The sequence below is a fragment of the Carcharodon carcharias genome, chromosome 2, assembly GCF_017639515.1.
Source record: "Carcharodon carcharias isolate sCarCar2 chromosome 2, sCarCar2.pri, whole genome shotgun sequence".
Lineage (NCBI taxonomy): Eukaryota > Metazoa > Chordata > Chondrichthyes > Lamniformes > Lamnidae > Carcharodon > Carcharodon carcharias.
In genome coordinates, this window is record NC_054468.1 from 121,044,135 (window position 1) to 121,065,998 (window position 21,864).

At 53.7% G+C, this 21,864-nt stretch overlaps 1 pseudogene; it reads left to right on the top strand.

Annotated features, from left to right (window-relative positions):
* Positions 1 to 21,864, top strand: part of LOC121288082 — a 38,925-nt pseudogene that overhangs the window by 6,552 nt on the left and 10,509 nt on the right.

Consider the following 21,864-nt stretch of genomic DNA (forward strand, 5'->3'; position numbering starts at 1 on the left):
AAGAAGAGCAGCAACACCAGCACCAGCAACAGCATCAGCTGCAAAACCAGCACCAGCAACAGCAGCAGCAACATTATCAGCAGCAGCAACAAAAGTAGCAGCAACACCAGCAGCAACAGCAACAGGAGCAGCAGCTCCACTATCAGCAGTAGCAACAGCAGCAGTATCAGCAATAGCTACAGGAACAGCAGAAGCAAGAGGAGCAGCAGCATCAGCACCAACAACAGCAGCAATAGCAGCCACAGCACCAGCAACAGCAGCAACAGCAGCACTAGCTCCACCACCAGCAGCAGCAGCAACAGAAGCTGCAGCAACACCAGCAGCAACAGCAATAGGAGCAGCAGCTCCACAATCAGCAACAGCAACAGCAGCAGTATCAGCAATAGCTACAGCAACAGCAGGAGCAAGAGGAGCAGCAGCATCAGCACCAACACCAGCAACTATAGCAGCAGCAGCAGCCAGAGCACCAGCAACAGCAGCAAGAGCAACAGCAGTAGCAACACCAGCAGCAGCTACAACATCAACAACAACAGCAACATCAGCAGCAACACCAGCAGCAACAGCAGCAGGAACAACAGCAACAGCAGCAGCTGCAACATCATCAGCAGGAGCAGTAGCAACAGCAGCAGCACCAGCAACAGCAACAAAAGCAACACCAGTGACAGAAGCAGCAACAGAATCAGCAGCATCAAAAGTAGCAGCAACACCAGCAGCAACAGCAGCAGCAGCAGCTCCACCAGCAGAAGCAGCAGCAACAGAACCAGCAGCAACACCAGCAGTAATAGCAACACCAGCAACAGCAGCAACAGCAACAGCAGTATTAACACCAGCAGCACCAGCAGCAGCAACACCAGCAGAACCAGCAGCAGCAACAGCAGCAACAACAGCAGCAGCAACAAAAGTAGCAGCAACACCAGGAGCAACAGCAGCAGCAACAGCAGCTCCACCAGCAGCAGCAGCAGCAGTAGCAGCAATAGCTATAGCAGCAACAAGAGCAGCAGTAGCAGCAATAGCTATAGCAGCAACAACAGCTGGAGCAAGACCAGCGATAGAAGCAGCAACACCAGCAGCAACAGCAACAGCAGCAGCATTATCATCAGCAGTAGCAACAAAAGTAGTAGCATCAACAGCAGCAACAGCAACAACAGTAGCAACACCAGCAGCAGCAACAACATCAGCAACAACAGCAACATCAGCAGCAACACCAGCAGCAACAGCAGCTGCAACACCAGCAGAACCAGCAGCAGGAACAACAGCAACAGCAGCAGCAGCAACATCAGCAGCAGCAGCAACAGCAGCAACAGCAAGAACAGCAGCAGCACCAGCAGTAGCATCAGCAGCAGCACCAGCAATAGCAGTAACAACAGCCACAGCAACCACAACAACAGCAGCACCATCAACAGCATGAACAACAACAACTGCATGAGCAGCAAAATCAGCAGCAGTAGCAGTAGCAACAGCAGCAGAACCAGCAACAGCAACAACAGCAACAACAGCCGCAGCAACACCGGTGACAGAGGCAGCAACACCAGCAGCAACAGCAACAGCAACAGTAACATCAGCTGCAGCAGCGACAAAAGTAGCAGCAACTCCTGCAGCAGCAGCAGCAGCAACAGAACCAGCAGCAATTCCAGCAACAACAGCAACAGCAGCAGTAGCTGCACCACCAGCAGCAGCAGCAACAGGAGCAGCAGCTCCACAATCAGCAGCAGCAACAGCAGCAGTATCAGCAATAGCTACAGCAACAGCAGGAGCAAGAGGAGCAGCAGCATCAGCACCAACACCAGCAACAATAGCAGCAGCAGCAGCCACAGCACCAAAAACAGCAGCAACAGCAACAGCAGTAGCAACACCAGCAGCAGCTACAACATCAGCAACAACAACAACATCAGCAGCAACACCAGCAGCAACAGCAGCTGCAACACCAGCAGAACCAGCAGCAGGAACAACAGCAACAGCAGCAGCGGCAACATCAGCAGCAGGAGCAGTAGCAACAGCAGCAGCACCAGCAATAGAAACAAAGGCAACAACAGCCGCAGCAACACCAGTGACAGAAGCAACAACAGCAGCAGCAACAACAAAAGTAGCAGCAACACCAGCAGCAACAGCAGCAGCAGCAGCTCCACCAGCAGCAGCAACAGCAACAGAACCAGCAGCAACACCAGCAGTAATAGCAACACCAGCAACAGCAGCAACAGCAACAGCAGTAGCAACACCAGTAGCACCAGCAGCAGCACCACCAGCAGAACCAGCAGCAACAATAGCAGCAACAACAGCAGAAGCAACAAAAGTAGCAGCAACACCTGGAGCAACAGCAACAGCAGCAGCAGCTCCAACAGCAGCAGCAGCAGCAACAGAACCAGCAGCAACAGCAGCAGTAATAGCAACAACAGCAACAGCAGCAACAGCAGCAGCAAGAACAGCAGCAACAGCACCAGCAACAACAACAGCAGCAGCAGCATCATCAGCAGCAGCAACAAAGGAGCAGTAACACCAGCAGCAACAGCAGCAGCTGCAGCAGCTCCACCAGCAACAGCAGCAGCAACAGAACCAGCAGCAACACCAGCAGCAACAGCAACAGCGGTAGCAACTCCAGCAGCAGCAACAACAGCAGCAGCAACAGCAACAGCAGCTGCAACACCAGCAGCAGCAGCAGCAACAACAGCAGAACCAGCAGCAGCAACAGCAGCAACAGCAACAGCAGCTGCAACACCAGCAGCAGCAGCAGCAACAGCAGAACCAGCAGCAGCAACAGCAGCAACAGCAACAGCAGCTGCAACACCAGCAGCACCAGCAGCATCAACATGAGCAGAAACAGCAGCAGGAACAGCAGCAACGACAGCAGCAGGAACAAAAGTAGCAGCAACACCAGCAGCCACAGCAACAGCAGCAGCAGATCCATGAGCAGCAGGAGCAACAGAACCAGCAGCAACAACAGCAGTAATAGCAACACGAGCAACAGCAGCAACAGCAGCAGCAAGATCAGCAACAACACCAGCACCAGCAACAACAGCAACAACAGCCACAGCAACCACGACAACAGCAGCACCAGCAATAGCAGAAACAACAGCAACTGCAGGAGCAGCACAATCAGCAGCAGTAGCCGCAGCAACAACAGCAGCACCAGCACCAGCAACAGCAGCAACAGCCGCAGCAACACCAGTGACAGAAGCAGCAACTCCAGCAGCAAAAGCAACAGCCGCAGCAGCTCCACCACCAGCAGCAGCAGCAACAGAACCAGCAGCAAAACCAGCAGTAATAGCAACACCAGCACCAGCAGCAACTGCACCAGCAGCAACATCAGCTTTACCTGAAGCAACAGCAGCAGCACCAGCACAAGCAACAGCACAAGCAACAACCGCAGCAACCACAACATCAGCAGAACCGGTAACTGCCGGAAATACAGCATCTACAGCAATAGCAACTGCAGCAGCAACACCAACGACAGAGGCAGTAACACCAGCAGCAACAGCAACAGCAGCAGTAACATCAGCAGCAGCAGCAACGACAAAAGTAGCAGAAACAACAGCAGCAGCAGCAGCAGTAACAGAGCCAGCAGCAACACCAGCAACAACAGCAACATAAGCAGTAGCTCCACCACCAGCAGCAGCAGCAACAGAACCAGCAGCAACACCAGCAGCAACAGCAACAGGAGCAGCAGCTCCACAATCAGCAGCATCAACAGCAGCAGTATCAGCAATAGCTACAGCAACAGCAGGAGCAAGAGGAGCAGCAGCTTCAGCACCAACACCAGCAACAATAGCAGCAGCAGCAGCCACAGCACCAGCAACAGCAGCAACACCACCAGAAGCAGCAACACCTACGACAGAAGCAGCAACACCAGCAGCAACAGCAACAGCAGCAGCAACATCAGCAGCAGCAGCAACAAAAGTAGGAGCAACACCAGCAGCAACAGCAACAGCAGTAGCAGCTCCACGAGCAGCAGCTGCAGCAGCAGAACTAAAAGCAACATCAACAGTAATAGCAACACCAGCAACAGCAGCAGCAAGAACAGCAGCAACACCAGCACCAACAACAACAGCAGCACCAGCAGCAGCAGCACCAGCAACAAAAGCAACAACATCCACAGCAACCACGACAACAGCAGCACCAGCAACAGCAGAAACAACAACAACTGCAGGAGCAGCACAATCAGCAGCAGTAGCCGCAGCAACAACAGCAGCACCAGCACAGCAACAGCAGCAACAACCGCAGCAACACCAGTGACTGAAGCAGCAACACCAGCAGCAAAAGCAACAGCTGCAGCAGCTCCACCACCAGCAGCAGCAGCAACAGAACCAGCAGCAAAACCAGCAGTAATAGCAACACCAGCACAAGCAGCAACTGCAGCAGCAGCAGCAGCAACTGCACACGCAGCAACATCATCTTTAACTGAAGCAACAGCAGCAGTACCAGTACAAGCAACAGCAGCAACAACAGCCACAGCAACCACAACATCAGCAGAACCGGCATCAGCAGTAAATACAGCATCTACAGCAATAGCAACAGCAGCAGCAACACCAACAACAGAAGCAGCAATACCAGCGGCAATAGCAACAGCAGCAGTACCATCAGCAGCAGCAGCGACAAAAGTAGCAGCATTACCTGCAGCAGCAGCAGCAGCTCCACCTCCAGCAGCAGCAACATCAGCAGCAGCAGCAACAGCCGAAACAGCAGCAGCAGCAAGAACAGCAGCAAAACCCGCACCAGCAACAACAGCAGCACCAGCAGCAGCAACAGCAGCAACAGCAGCAGCAAGAAGAGCAGCAACACCAGCACCAGCAACAGCATCAGCTGCAAAACCAGCACCAGCAACAGCAGCAGCAACATTATCAGCAGCAGCAACAAAAGTAGCAGCAACACCAGCAGCAACAGCAACAGCAGCAGCAGCTCCACAACCAGCAGCAGCAACTGCAGCAGTAGCAGCAATAGCGACAGCAACAGCAGGAGCAAGAGGACCAGCAGCAGCAGCAACAACACCAGCAGCAATAGCAGCCACAGCGGCCACAGCACCAGCAACAGCAGAAGCAGTAGCAAGAGGAGCAGCGGCAGCACCAACACCAGCAGCAATAGCAGCAGCAGCAGCCACAGCACCAGCAATAGCAGCAACAGCAACAGAAATAGCAACACCAGCAGCAGCAACAACAGCAGCAGCAACAGCAACAGCAGCTGCACCACCAGCAGCACCAGCAGCAGCAACACCAGCAGAACCAACAGCAGCAACAGCAACAGCAGCAGCAGCTCCAGCAGCAGCATCAGCACCAACACCAGCAGCAATAGCAGCCACAGCACCAGCAACAGCAGCAACCGCAACAGCAGTAGCAACACCAGCAGCAGCAACAACATCAGCAACAACAGCAACATCAGCAGCAACACCAGCAGCGACAGCAGCTGCAACATGAGCAGAACCAGCAGCAGGAACAACAGCAACAGCAGCAGCAGCAACATCAGCAGCAGCAGCAACAGCAAGAACAGCAGCAGCACCAGCAGCAGCAACAACAGCAGCACTAGCAATAGCAGCAGGAACAACCACAGCAACCACAACAACAACAGCACGATCAACAGCATGAACAACAACAACTGCAGGAGCAGCAAAATCAGCAACAGGAGCAGTAGCAACAGCAGCAAAACCAGCAGCAGCAACAACAGCAACAACAGCCGCAGCAACACCAGTGACAGAGGCAGCAACACCCGCAGCATCAGCAACAGCAGCAGAAACATCAGCTGCAGCAGCGACAAAAGTAGCAGCAACTCCTGCAGAAGCAGCAGCAGCAACAGAACCAGCAGCAACACCAGCAGCAGCAGCAACAGAAGCAGCAGCAACACCAGCAGCAACAGCAACAGGAGCAGCAGCTCCACAATCAGCAGCAGCAACAGCAGCAGTATCAGCAATAGCTACAGCAACAGCAGGAGCAAGAGGAGCAGCAGCATCAGCACCAACACCAGCAACAATAGCAGCAGCAGCAGCCACAGCACCAGCAACAGCAGCATCAGCAACAGCAGTAGCAACACCAGCAGCAGCTACAACATCAGCAACAAGAGCAACATCAGCAGCAACACCAGCAGAACCAGCAGCAGGAACAACAGCAACATCAGCAGCAGCAACATCAGCAGCAGGAGCAGTAGCAACAGCAGCAGCACCAGCAAAGGCAAGAAAAGCAACAACAGCCGCAGCAACACCAGTGACAGAAGCAGCAACAGCAGCAAAAGCAACAAAATTAGCAGCAACACCAGCAGCAACAGCAGCAGCATCAGCTCCACCAGCAGCAGCAGCAACAGAACCAGCAGCAACACCATCAGTAATAGCATTTCAGCAGCAGCAGCAACAGCAACAGCAGTAGCAACACCAGCAGCACCAGCAGCAGCAACACCAGCAGAACCAGCAGCAGCAACAGCAGCAACAACAGCAGCAGCAACAAAAGTAGCAGCAACACCAGCAGCAACAGCAACAGCAGCAGCAGCTCCACCAGCAGCAGCAGCAGCAACAGACCCAGCAGCAACAGCAGCAGTAATAGCAACACCAGCAACAGCAGCAGCAAGAACAGCAGGAACACCAGCACCAGCAACAACAGCAGCACCAGCAGCAGCAGCACCGGCAACAGCAGGAAATACAGCATCTGCAGCAACAGCAACAGCAGCAGCAACACCACCAACAGCAGCAACAGCAACAGCAGTAGCAACACCAGCAGCAACAGCAGCTGCAACACCAGCAGAACCAGCAGCAGGAACAACAGCAACAGCAGCAGCAGCAACATCAGCAGCAACAGCAAGAACAGCAGCAGCACCAGCAGTAGCAACAGCAGCAGCACCAGCAGCAACAACAGCCACAGCAACCACAACAAAGCAGCACCATCAACAGCATGAACAACAACAACTGCAGGAGCAGCAAAATCAGCAGCAGGAGCAGTAGCAACAGCAACAACAGCAACAACAGCCGCAGCAACACCAGAGGCAGAGGCAGCAACACCAGCAGCAACAGCAACAGCAGCAGTAACATCAGCTGCAGCAGCGACAAAAGTAGCAGCAACTCCTGCAGCAGCAGCAGCAGCAACAGATCCAGCAGCAACACCAGCAGCAACAGCAACAGGAGCAGCAGCTCCACTATCAGCAGTAGCAACAGCAGCAGTATCAGCAATAGCTACAGGAACAGCAGAAGCAAGAGGAGCAGCAGCATCAGCACCAACAACAGCAGCAATAGCAGCCACAGCACCAGCAACAGCAGCAACAGCAGCACTAGCTCCACCACCAGCAGCAGCAGCAACAGAAGCAGCAGCAACACCAGCAGCAACAGCAATAGGAGCAGCAGCTCCACAATCAGCAACAGCAACAGCAGCAGTATCAGCAATAGCTACAGCAACAGCAGGAGCAAGAGGAGCAGCAGCATCAGCACCAACACCAGCAACTATAGCAGCAGCAGCAGCCACAGCACCAGCAACAGCAGCAAGAGCAACAGCAGTAGCAACACCAGCAGCAGCTACAACATCAACAACAACAGCAACATCAGCAGCAACGCCAGCAGCAACAGCAGCAGGAACAACAGCAACAGCAGCAGCTGCAACATCATCAGCAGGAGCAGTAGCAACAGCAGCAGCACCAGCAACAGCAACAAAAGCAACACCAGTGACAGAAGCAGCAACAGAATCAGCAGCATCAAAAGTAGCAGCAACACCAGCAGCAACAGCAGCAGCAGCAGCTCCACCAGCAGAAGCAGCAGCAACAGAACCAGCAGCAACACCAGCAGTAATAGCAACACCAGCAACAGCAGCAACAGCAACAGCAGTATTAACACCAGCAGCACCAGCAGCAGCAACACCAGCAGAACCAGCAGCAGCAACAGCAGCAACAACAGCAGCAGCAACAAAAGTAGCAGCAACACCAGGAGCAACAGCAGCAGCAACAGCAGCTCCACCAGCAGCAGCAGCAGCAGTAGCAGCAATAGCTATAGCAGCAACAACAGCAGCAGTAGCAGCAATAGTTTTAGCAGCAACAACAGCTGGAGCAAGACCAGCGATAGAAGCAGCAACACCAGCAGCAACAGCAACAGCAGCAGCATTATCATCAGCAGTAGCAACAAAGGTAGCAGCATCAACAGCAGCAACAGCAATAGCAGTAGCAACACCAGCAGCAGCAACAACATCAGCAACAACAGCAACATCAGCAGCAACACCAGCAGCAACAGCAGCTGCAACACCAGCAGAACCAGCAGCAGGAACAACAGCAACAGCAGCAGCAGCAACATCAGCAGCAGCAGCAACAGCAGCAACAGCAAGAACAGCAGCAGCACCAGCAGTAGCATCAGCAGCAGCACCAGCAATAGCAGTAACAACAGCCACAGCAACCACAACAACAGCAGCACCATCAACAGCATGAACAACAACAACTGCATGAGCAGCAAAATCAGCAGCAGTAGCAGTAGCAACAGCAGCAGAACCAGCAACAGCAACAACAGCAACAACAGCCGCAGCAACACCAGTGACAGAGGCAGCAACACCAGCAGCAACAGCAACAGCAACAGTAACATCAGCTGCAGCAGCGACAAAAGTAGCAGCAACTCCTGCAGCAGCAGCAGCAGCAACAGAACCAGCAGCAATTCCAGCAACAACAGCAACAGCAGCAGTAGCTGCACCACCAGAAGCAGCAGCAACAGAAGCAGCAGCAACACCAGCAGCAACAGCAACAGGAGCAGCAGCTCCACAATCAGCAACAGCAACAGCAGCAGTATCAGCAACAGCTACAGCAACAGGAGGAGCAAGAGGAGCAGCAGCATCAGCACCAACACCAGCAACTATAGCAGCAGCAGCAGCCACAGCACCAGCAACAGCAACAACAGCAACAGCAGTAGCAACACCAGCAGCAGCTACAACATCAGCAACAACAGCAACATCTGCAGCAACACCAGCAGCAACAGCAGCAGGAACAACAGCAGCAGCAGCTGCAACATCAGCAGCAGGAGCAGTAGCAACAGCAGCAGCACCAGCAACAGCAACAAAAGCAACAACAGCCGCAGCAACACCAGTGACAGAAGCAGCAACAAAATCAGCAGCATCAAAAGTAGCAGCAGCAACAGCAGCAACAGCAGCAGCAGCAGCTACACCAGCAGAAGCAGCAGCAACAAAACCAGCAACACCAGCAGTAATAGCAACACCAGCAACAGCAGCAACAGCAACAGCAGTATTAACACCAGCAGCACCAGCAGCAGCAACACCAGCAGAACCAGCAGCAGCAACAGCAGCAACAACAGCAGCAGCAACAAAAGTAGCAGCAACACCAGGAGCAACAGCAGCAGCAACAGCAGCTCCACCAGCAGCAGCAGCAGCAGTAGCAGCAATAGCTATAGCAGCAACAACAGCAGCAGTAGCAGCAATAGCTATAGCAGCAACAACAGCTGGAGCAAGATCAGCGATAGAAGCAGCAACACCAGCAGCAACAGCAACAGCAGCAGCATTATCATCAGCAGTAGCAACAAAAGTAGCAGCAACAACAGCAACAACAGCAACAGCAGCAGCAACATTATCCGCAGCAGCCACATAAGTAGCAGTAGAACCAGCAGCAGCAGCAGCAGCTCCAAAACCAGGAGCAACAGCAGAATTAGTAGCAAAAGCTAAAGCAACAGCAGGAGTAAGAGGAGCAGCAGCACCGACACCAGCAGCAATAGCAGCAGCAGCAGCCACAGCACTAGCAACAGCAGCAACACCACCAGCAGCAGCAACAACTACGACAGAAGCAGCGACGCCAGCAGCAACAGCAACAGCAGCAGGAACATCAGCAGCAGCAGCAACAAAAGTAGCAGCAACACCAGCTGCAGCAGCAGCAGCTCCAGCACCAGCAGTAGCAACAGTAGCAATAGCAGCAATAGCTACAGCAGCAACAACAGCCGCAGCAACACCAGCGACAGAAGCAGCAACACCATCAGCAACAGCAACAGCAGCAGCATCATCAGCAGCAAGAGCAACAAAAGTAGCAGCAACACCAGCAGCAACAGCAACAGCAGCAGCAGCTCCACCAGCAGCAGCAGCAGCAATAGAACCAGCAGCAAGAACAGCAACAGCAGCTGCAGCTCCACCACCACCACCAGCAGCAGCAGCAACAGATCCAGCAGCAACACCAGCAGCAACAGGAACAGCAGCAGCAGCTCCACAATCAGCAGCAGCAACAGCAGCAGTATCAGCAATAGCTACAGCAACAGCAGGACCAAGAGGAGCAGCAGCATCAGCACAAACACCAGCAGCAATAGCAGCCACAGCACCTGCAACAGCAGCAACAGCAACATCAGCAGCAACACCAGCAGCAACAGCAGCTGCAACACCAGCAGAACCAGCAGCAGGAACAACAGCAACAGCAGCAGCAGCAACATCAGCAGCAGCAGCAACAGCAGCAACAGCAAGAACAGCAGCAGCACCAGCAGTAGCATCAGCAGCAGCACCAGCAATAGCAGTAACAACAGCCACAGCAACCACAACAACAGCAGCACCAGCAACAGCATGAACAACAACAACTGCAGGAGCAGCAAAATCAGCAGCAGTAGCAGTAGCAACAGCAGCAGAACCAGCAACAGCAACAACAGCAACAACAACCGCAGCAACACCAGTGACAGAGGCAGCAACACCAGCAGCAACAGCAACAGCAACAGTAACATCAGCTGCAGCAGCGACAAAAGTAGCAGCAACTCCTGCAGCAGCAGCAGCAGCAACAGAACCAGCAGCAATTCCAGCAACAACAGCAACAGCAGCAGTAGCTGCACCACCAGCAGCAGCAGCAACAGAAGCAGCAGCAACACCAGCAGCAACAGCAACAGGAGCAGCAGCTCCACAATCAGCAGCAGCAACAGCAGCAGTATCAGCAATAGCTACAGCAACAGCAGGAGCAAGAGGAGCAGCAGCATCAGCACCAACACCAGCAACAATAGCAGCAGCAGCAGCCACAGCACCAAAAACAGCAGCAACAGCAACAGCAGTAGCAACACCAGCAGCAGCTACAACATCAGCAACAAGAGCAACATCAGCAGCAACACCAGCAGCAACAGCAGCTGCAACACCAGCAGAACCAGCAGCAGGAACAACAGCAACAGCAGCAGCGGCAACATCAGCAGCAGGAGCAGCAGCAACAGCAGCAGCACCAGGAATAGAAACAAAGGCAACAACAGCCGCAGCAACACCAGTGACAGAAGCAACAACAGCAGCAGCAACAACAAAAGTAGCAGCAACACCAGCAGCAACAGCAGCAGCAGCAGCTCCACCAGCAGCAGCAACAGCAACAGAACCAGCAGCAACACCAGCAGTAATAGCAACACCAGCAACAGCAGCAACAGCAACAGCAGTAGCAACACCAGTAGCACCAGCAGCAGCAACACCAGCAGAACCAGCAGCAACAATAGCAGCAACAACAGCAGAAGCAACAAAAGTAGCAGCAACACCTGGAGCAACAGCAACAGCAGCTCCAACAGCAGCAGCAGCAGCGACAGAACCAGCAGCAACAGCAGCAGTAATAGCAACAACAGCAACAGCAGCAACAGCAGCAGCAAGAACAGCAGTAACACCAGCACCAGCAACAACAGCAGCACCACCAGCACCAGCACCGGCAACAACAGCAACAACAGCAACAACAGCCACAGCAACCACGACAACAGCAGCACCAGCAACAGCAGAAAGAACAGCAACTGCAGGAGCAGCAAAATCAGCAGCAGTAGCCGCAGCAACAACAGCAGCACCAGCACCAGCTACAGCAACAACAGCCGCAGCAACACCAGTGACAGAAGCAGCAATATCAGCAGCAACTGCAACAGCAGCAGCAGCTCCACCAGCAGAAGCAGCAGCAACAGAACCAGCAGCAACACCAGCAGTAATAGGAACACCAGCAACAGCAGCAACAGCACCAGCAAGAACAGCAGCAACACCAGCACCATCAACAACAGCAGCACCAGCAGCAGCAGCACCAGCAACAACAGCAACAACAGCCACAGCAAACACGACACCAGCAGCACCAGCAACAGCAGAAACAACCGCAACTGCAGGAGCAGCACAATCAGCAGCAGTAGCCGCAGCAACAACAGCAGCATCAGCACCAGCAACAACAGCAACAGCCGCAGCAACACAAGTGACAGAAGCAGCAACACCAGCAACAACAGCAACAGCAGCAGCAGCAGCAGCAACAGAAACAGCAGCAACACCAGCAGTAATAGCAACACCAGCAGCAGCAACAACTGCACCAGCAGCAACATTAGCTTTACCTGAAGCAACAGCAGCAGCACCAGCACAAGCAACAGCAGCAACAACAGCCACAGCAACCACAACATCAGCAGAAGCGGCAACAGCAGGAAATACAGCATCTACAGCAATCGCAACAGCAGTAGCAGCAGCACTAGCAACAGCAGCAACAGCAGCAGCAGCAACATCAGCAGCAGCAGCAGCAAGAACAGCAGCAACACCCGCACCAGTAAAAACAGCAGCACCAGCAGCAGCAGCATCAGCAGCACCAGCAATAGCAGCAACAACAGCCACAGCAAACACAACAACAGCAGCACCAGCAGCAGGACCAACAGCAACTGCAGGAGCAGTATCATCAGCAGCAGGAGCAGCAGCAACAGCACCAGCAACAGCAACAACAGCAACAACAGCCGCAGCAGCACCAGCGACAGAAGCAGCAACACCAGCAGCAACAACAACAGCAGCAGCATCAACATCAGCAGCACCGGCAACAGCAGGAAATACAGCATCTGCAGCAACAGCAATAGCAGCAGCAACACCACCAACAGCAGCAACAGCAACAGCAACACCAGCAGCAGCAACACCAATGACAGAAGGAGCAACACCAGCAGCAACAGCAACAGCAGCAGCTACATCAGCAGCAGCAGCGACAAAAGTAGCAGCAACACCAGCAGCAGTAGCAGCAGCTCCACCACCAGCAGCAACAACAGCAGCAGTAGCAGCAATAGCTAAGGCAGCAACAACAGCCGCAGCAACACCAGCGACAGAAGCAGCAACACCAGCAGCAACAGCAACAGCAGCAGCATGATCAGCAGCAAGAGCAACATAAGTAGCAGCAACACCAGCAGCAACAGCAACAACAGCAGCAGCAACACCAGCAGCAGCAGCAACAGAACCAGCAGCAACAACAGCAACAGCAGCTGCAGCTCCACCACCAGCAGCAGCAGCAGCACCAACAGATCCAGCAGCAACACCAGCAGCAACAGCAACAGCAGCAGCAGCTCCACAATGAGCAGGTGCAACAGCAGCAGTATCAGCAATAGCTACACCAACAGCAGGAGCAAGAGGAGCAACAGCATCAGCACCAACACCAGCAGCAATAGCAGCCGCAGCACCAGCAACAGCAGCAACAGAAAAAGCAGTAGCAACACCAGCAGCAGCAACAACATCAGCAAAAGCAGCAGCAACAGCAGCAGCAGCAACATCAGCAGCAGCAGCAACAGCAGCAACAGCAAGAACAGCAGCAACACCCGCACCAGCAACAACAGCAGCAAAAGCAGCAGCAACAGCAGCAGCACCAGCAATAGCAGCAACAACAGCCACAGTAACCACAACAACAGCAGCACCATCAACAGCATGAACAACAACAACTGCAGGAGCAGCAACATCAGCAGCAGGAGCAGTAGCAACAGCAGCAGCACCAGCAACAGGAACAACAGCAACAACAGCCGCAGCAACACCAGTGACAGAAGTAGCAACAGCAGCAGCCACAACAACAGCAGCAGCAGCATCATCAGCAGCAACAAAAAAAGTACCAGCAACACCAGCAGCAACAGCAGCAGCTGCAGCAGCTCCAATAGCAGCAGCAGCAGCAACAGAACCAGCAGTAACACCAGCAGTAATAGCAACACCAGCAACACCAGCAACAGCAACAGCGGTAGCAAAACCAGCTGCAGCAACAACATCAGCAACAACAGCAACATCAGCAGCAACACCAGCAGCAACAGCATCTGCAACACCAGCGGAACCAGCAGCAGAAACAACAGCAACAGCAGCAGCAGCAACATCAGCAGCAGCAGCAACAGCAGCAACAGCAAGAACAGCAGCAGCACCAGCAGTAGCAACAACAGCAGCACCAGCAATAGCAGCAACAACAGCCACAGCAACCACAACAACAGCAGCACCATCAACAGCATGAACAACAACAACTGCATGAGCAGCAAAATCAGCAGCAGTAGCAGTAGCAACAGCAGCAGAACCAGCAACAGCAACACCAGCAGCAACAGCAACAGCAACAGTAACATCAGCTGCAGCAGCAACAAAAGGAGCAGCAACTCCTGCATCAGCAGCAGCAGCAACAGAACAAGCAGCAACACCAGCAACAACAGCAACAGCAGGAGTAGCTCCACCACCAGCAGCAACAGAAGCAGCAGCAACACCAGCAGCAACAGCAACAGGAGCAGCAGCTCCACAATCAGCAGCAGCAACAGCAGCAGTATGAGCAATAGCTACAGCAACAGCAGGAGCAAGAGGAGCAGCAGCATCAGCACCAACACCAGCAACAATAGCAGCAGCAGCAGTCACAGCACCAGCAACAGCAGCAACAGCAACATCAGTAGCAACACCAGCAGCAGCTACAACATCAGCAACAACAGCAACATCAGCAGCAACACCAGCAGCAACAGCAGCTGCAACACCAGCAGAACCAGCAGCAGGAACAACAGCAACAGCAGCAGCAGCAACAACAGCAACAACAGCCGCAGCAACACCAGCGACAGAAGCAGCAACACCAGCAGCAACAACAACAGCAGCAGCATCATCATCAGCAGCAGCAACAAAAGTAGCAGCAACACCAGCAGCAGCAGCTCCACCACCAGCAGCAGAAGCAACAGAACCAGCAGCAACACCAGCAGTAATAGCAACACCAGCACCAGCAGCAACTGCAGCAGATGCTGCAGCAACTGCAAAAGCAGCAACATCAACATCAACTGCAGCAACAGCAGCAGCACCAGCAAAAGCAACAGCAGCAACAATTGCCACAGCAAGCCCAACATCAGCAGCACCGGCAACAGCAGGAAATACAGCATCTGCAGCAACAGCAACAGCAGCAGCTACAACACCAATAGCAGCAACAGCAACAGCAACACCAGCAGCAGCAACACCAATGACAGAAGGAGCAACGCCAGCAGCAACAGCAACAGCAGCAGCAACATCAGCAGCAGCAGTGACAAAAGTAGCAGCAACACCAGCAACAGTAGCAGCAGCTTCACCACCAGCAGCAACAACAGCAGCAGTAGCAGCAATAGCTATAGCAGCAACAACAGCCGGAGCAAGACCATCGACAGAAGCAGCAACACCAGCAGCAACAGCAAAAGCAGCAGGATCATCATCAGCAGCAGCAACAAAAGTAGCAGCAACAACAACAACAGAAGCAGCAACATCATCCACAGCAGCCACATAACTAGCGGTAGCACCAGCAGCAGCAGCTCCAAAACCAGCAGCAACAGCAGAATCAGCAGCAATAGCTACAGCAACAGCAGGAGCAAGTGGAGCAGCAGCACCGACACCAGCAGCAATAGCAGCAGCAGCCGCCACAGCACAAGCAACAGCAGCAACACCTCCAGCAGCAGCAACACCTACGACAGAAGCAGCAACACCAGCAGCAACAGCAACAGCAGCAGCAACATCAGCAGCAGCAGCAACAAAAGTAGCAGCAACACCAGCAGCAGCAGCAGCATCTCCAGCACCAGCAGTAGCTACAGTAGCAATAGCAGCAATAGCTACAGAAGCAACAACAGCCGCAGCAACACCAGCGACAGAAGCAGCAACACCAGCAGCAACAGCAACAGCAGCAGGATCATCAGCAGCAAGAGCAACAAAAGTAGCAGCAACACCAGCAGCAACAGCAACAGCAGCAGCAGCTCCACCAGCAGCAGCAGCAGCAACGGAAGCAGCAGCAACAACAGCAACAGCAGCTGCAGCTCCAACACCAGCAGCAGCAGCAACAGATCCAGCAGAAACACCAGCAGCAACAGCAACAGCAGCAGCAGCTCCACAATCAGCAGAAGCAACAGGAGCAGTATCAGCAATAGCTACAGCAACAGCAGGAGCAAGAGGAGCAGCAGCATAAGCACCGACACCAGCAGCAATAGCAGCCACAGCACCAGCAACAGCAGCAACAGCAACAGCAGTAGCAACACCAGCAGCAGCAACAACCTCAGCAACAACAGCAACATCAGCAGCAACACCAGCAGCAACAGCTGCTGCAACACCAGCAGAACCAGCAGCAGGAACAACAGCAACAGCAGCAGCAGCAACATCAGCAGCAGCAGCAACAGCAGCAACAGCAAGAACAGCAGCAACACCCTCACCAGCAACAACAGCAGCACCAGCAGCAGCAACAGCAGCAGCACCAGCAATAGCAGCAACAACAGCCACAGCAAACACAACATCAGCAGCACCATCAACAGCATGAACAACAACAACTGCAGGAGCAGCAACATCAGCAGCAGGAGCAGTAGCAATAGTAGCAGCACCAGCAACAGCAACAACAGCAACAACAGATGCAGCAACACCAGTGACAGAAGCAGCAACAGCAGCAGCAACAACAGCAGCAGCAGCATCATCAGCAGCAGCAACAAAAGTAGCAGCAACACCAGCAGCAACAGCAGCAGCTGCAGCAGCTCCACCAGCAGCAGCAGCAACAGAACCAGCAACAACACCAGCAGTAATAGCAACACCAGCAACAGCAGCAACAGCAACAGCTGTAGCAACACCAGCAGCAGCAACAACAGCAGCAGCAACAGCAACAGCAGCTGCAACAGCAGGAGCAGCAGCAGCAACAACAGCAGAACCAGCAGCACCAGCAGCAGCAACACGAGCAGAAACAGCAGCAGCAACAGCAGCAACAACAGCAGCAGGAACAAAAGTAGCAGCAACACCAGCAGCAACAGCAACACCAGCAGCAACATCAGCAGCAGCAGTGACAAAAGTAGCAGCAACACCAGCAACAGTAGCAGCAGCTTCACCACCAGCAGCAACAACAGCAGCAGTAGCAGCAATAGCTATAGCAGCAACAACAGCCGGAGCAAGACCATCGACAGAAGCAGCAACACCAGCAGCAACAGCAACAGCAGCAGCAACATCAGCAGCAGCAGCAACAAAAGTAGCAGCAACACCCGCAGCAGCAGCAGCATCTCCAGCACCAGCAGTAGCTACAGTAGCAATAGCAGCAATAGCTACAGAAGCAACAACAGCCGCAGCAACACCAGCGACAGAAGCAGCAACACCAGCAGCAACAGCAACAGCAGCAGCATCATCAGCAGCAAGAGCAACAAAAGTAGCAGCAACACCAGCAGCAACAGCAACAGCAGCAGCAGCTCCACCAGCAGCAGAAGCAGCAACGGAAGCAGCAGCAACAACAGCAACAGCAGCTGCAGCTCCAACACCAGCAGCAGCAGCAACAGATCCAGCAGCAACACCAGCAGCAACAGCAACAGCAGCAGCAGCTCCACAATAAGCTGAAGCAACAGGAGCAGTATCAGCAATAGCTACAGCAACAGCAGGAGCAAGAGGAGCAGCAGCATAAGCACCGACACCAGCAGCAATAGCAGCCACAGCACCAGCAACAGCAGCAACAGCAACAGCAGTAGCAACACCAGCAGCAGCAACAACCTAAGCAACAACAGCAACATCAGCAGCAACACCAGCAGCAACAGCTGCTGCAACACCAGCAGAACCAGCAGCAGGAACAACAGCAACAGCAGCAGCAGCAACATCAGCAGCAGCAGCAACAGCAGCAACACCAAGAACAGCAGCAACACCCTCACCAGCAACAACAGCAGCACCAGCAGCAGCAACAGCAGCAGCACCAGCAATAGCAGCAACAACAGCCACAGCAACCACAACATCAGCAGCACCATCAACAGCATGAACAACAACAACTGCAGGAGCAGCAACATCAGCAGCAGGAGCAGTAGCAATAGTAGCAGCACCAGCAACAGCAACAACAGCAACAATAGATGCAGCAACACCAGTGACAGAAGCAGCAACAGCAGCAGCAACAACAGCAGCAGCAGCATCATCAGCAGCAGCAACAAAATTAGCAGCAACACCAGCAGCAACAGCAGCAGCTGCAGCAGCTCCACCAGCAGCAGCAGCAGCAACAGAACCAGCAACAACACCAGCAGTAATAGCAACACCAGCAACAGCAGCAACAGCAACAGCGGTAGCAACACCAGCAGCAGCAACAACAACAGCAGCAACAGCAACAGCAGCTTCAACAGCAGGAGCAGCAGCAGCAACAACAGCAGAACCAGCAGCAGCAACACGAGCAGAAACAGCAGCAGCAACAACAGCAACAGCAGCTGCAGCTCCAACACCAGCAGCAGCAGCAACAGATCCAGCAGAAACACCAGCAGCAACAGCAACAGCAGCAGCAGCTCCACAATCAGCAGAAGCAACAGGAGCAGTATCAGCAATAGCTACAGCAACAGCAGGAGCAAGAGGAGCAGCAGCATAAGCACCGACACCAGCAGCAATAGCAGCCACAGCACCAGCAACAGCAGCAACAGCAACAGCAGTAGCAACACCAGCAGCAGCAACAACCTCAGCAACAACAGCAACATCAGCAGCAACACCAGCAGCAACAGCTGCTGCAACACCAGCAGAACCAGCAGCAGGAACAACAGCAACAGCAGCAGCAGCAACATCAGCAGCAGCAGCAACAGCAGCAACAGCAAGAACAGCAGCAACACCCTCACCAGCAACAACAGCAGCACCAGCAGCAGCAACAGCAGCAGCACCAGCAATAGCAGCAACAACAGCCACAGCAAACACAACATCAGCAGCACCATCAACAGCATGAACAACAACAACTGCAGGAGCAGCAACATCAGCAGCAGGAGCAGTAGCAATAGTAGCAGCACCAGCAACAGCAACAACAGCAACAACAGATGCAGCAACACCAGTGACAGAAGCAGCAACAGCAGCAGCAACAACAGCAGCAGCAGCATCATCAGCAGCAGCAACAAAAGTAGCAGCAACACCAGCAGCAACAGCAGCAGCTGCAGCAGCTCCACCAGCAGCAGCAGCAACAGAACCAGCAACAACACCAGCAGTAATAGCAACACCAGCAACAGCAGCAACAGCAACAGCGGTAGCAACACCAGCAGCAGCAACAACAGCAGCAGCAACAGCAACAGCAGCTGCAACAGCAGGAGCAGCAGCAGCAACAACAGCAGAACCAGCAGCACCAGCAGCAGCAACACGAGCAGAAACAGCAGCAGCAACAGCAGCAACAACAGCAGCAGGAACAAAAGTAGCAGCAACACCAGCAGCAACAGCAACACCAGCAGCAACATCAGCAGCAGCAGTGACAAAAGTAGCAGCAACACCAGCAACAGTAGCAGCAGCTTCACCACCAGCAGCAACAACAGCAGCAGTAGCAGCAATAGCTATAGCAGCAACAACAGCCGGAGCAAGACCATCGACAGAAGCAGCAACACCAGCAGCAACAGCAACAGCAGCAGCAACATCAGCAGCAGCAGCAACAAAAGTAGCAGCAACACCCGCAGCAGCAGCAGCATCTCCAGCACCAGCAGTAGCTACAGTAGCAATAGCAGCAATAGCTACAGAAGCAACAACAGCCGCAGCAACACCAGCGACAGAAGCAGCAACACCAGCAGCAACAGCAACAGCAGCAGCATCATCAGCAGCAAGAGCAACAAAAGTAGCAGCAACACCAGCAGCAACAGCAACAGCAGCAGCAGCTCCACCAGCAGCAGAAGCAGCAATGGAAGCAGCAGCAACAACAGCAACAGCAGCTGCAGCTCCAACACCAGCAGCAGCAGCAACAGATCCAGCAGCAACACCAGCAGCAACAGCAACAGCAGCAGCAGCTCCACAATCAGCTGAAGCAACAGGAGCAGTATCAGCAATAGCTACAGCAACAGCAGGAGCAAGAGGAGCAGCAGCATAAGCACCGACACCAGCAGCAATAGCAGCCACAGCACCAGCAACAGCAGCAACAGCAACAGCAGTAGCAACACCAGCAGCAGCAACAACCTAAGCAACAACAGCAACATCAGCAGCAACACCAGCAGCAACAGCTGCTGCAACACCAGCAGAACCAGCAGCAGGAACAACAGCAACAGCAGCAGCAGCAACATCAGCAGCAGCAGCAACAGCAGCAACACCAAGAACAGCAGCAACACCCTCACCAGCAACAACAGCAGCACCAGCAGCAGCAACAGCAGCAGCACCAGCAATAGCAGCAACAACAGCCACAGCAACCACAACATCAGCAGCACCATCAACAGCATGAACAACAACAACTGCAGGAGCAGCAACATCAGCAGCAGGAGCAGTAGCAATAGTAGCAGCACCAGCAACAGCAACAACAGCAACAATAGATGCAGCAACACCAGTGACAGAAGCAGCAACAGCAGCAGCAACAACAGCAGCAGCAGCATCATCAGCAGCAGCAACAAAATTAGCAGCAACACCAGCAGCAACAGCAGCAGCTGCAGCAGCTCCACCAGCAGCAGCAGCAGCAACAGAACCAGCAACAACACCAGCAGTAATAGCAACACCAGCAACAGCAGCAACAGCAACAGCGGTAGCAACACCAGCAGCAGCAACAACAGCAGCAGCAACAGCAACAGCAGCTGCAACAGCAGGAGCAGCAGCAGCAACAACAGCAGAACCAGCAGCAGCAACACGAGCAGAAACAGCAGCAGCAACAACAGCAACAGCAGCTGCAGCTCCAACACCAGCAGCAGCAGCAACAGATCCAGCAGAAACACCAGCAGCAACAGCAACAGCAGCAGCAGCTCCACAATCAGCAGAAGCAACAGGAGCAGTATCAGCAATAGCTACAGCAACAGCAGGAGCAAGAGGAGCAGCAGCATAAGCACCGACACCAGCAGCAATAGCAGCCACAGCACCAGCAACAGCAGCAACAGCAACAGCAGTAGCAACACCAGCAGCAGCAACAACCTCAGCAACAACAGCAACATCAGCAGCAACACCAGCAGCAACAGCTGCTGCAACACCAGCAGAACCAGCAGCAGGAACAACAGCAACAGCAGCAGCAGCAACATCAGCAGCAGCAGCAACAGCAGCAACAGCAAGAACAGCAGCAACACCCTCACCAGCAACAACAGCAGCACCAGCAGCAGCAACAGCAGCAGCACCAGCAATAGCAGCAACAACAGCCACAGCAAACACAACATCAGCAGCACCATCAACAGCATGAACAACAACAACTGCAGGAGCAGCAACATCAGCAGCAGGAGCAGTAGCAATAGTAGCAGCACCAGCAACAGCAACAACAGCAACAACAGATGCAGCAACACCAGTGACAGAAGCAGCAACAGCAGCAGCAACAACAGCAGCAGCAGCATCATCAGCAGCAGCAACAAAAGTAGCAGCAGCACCAGCAGCAACAGCAGCAGCTGCAGCAGCTCCACCAGCAGCAGCAGCAACAGAACCAGCAACAACACCAGCAGTAATAGCAACACCAGCAACAGCAGCAACAGCAACAGCGGTAGCAACACCAGCAGCAGCAACAACAGCAGCAGCAACAGCAACAGCAGCTGCAACAGCAGGAGCAGCAGCAGCAACAACAGCAGAACCAGCAGCACCAGCAGCAGCAACACGAGCAGAAACAGCAGCAGCAACAGCAGCAACAACAGCAGCAGGAACAAAAGTAGCAGCAACACCAGCAGCAACAGCAACACCAGCAGCAACATCAGCAGCAGCAGTGACAAAAGTAGCAGCAACACCAGCAACAGTAGCAGCAGCTTCACCACCAGCAGCAACAACAGCAGCAGTAGCAGCAATAGCTATAGCAGCAACAACAGCCGGAGCAAGACCATCGACAGAAGCAGCAACACCAGCAGCAACAGCAACAGCAGCAGCAACATCAGCAGCAGCAGCA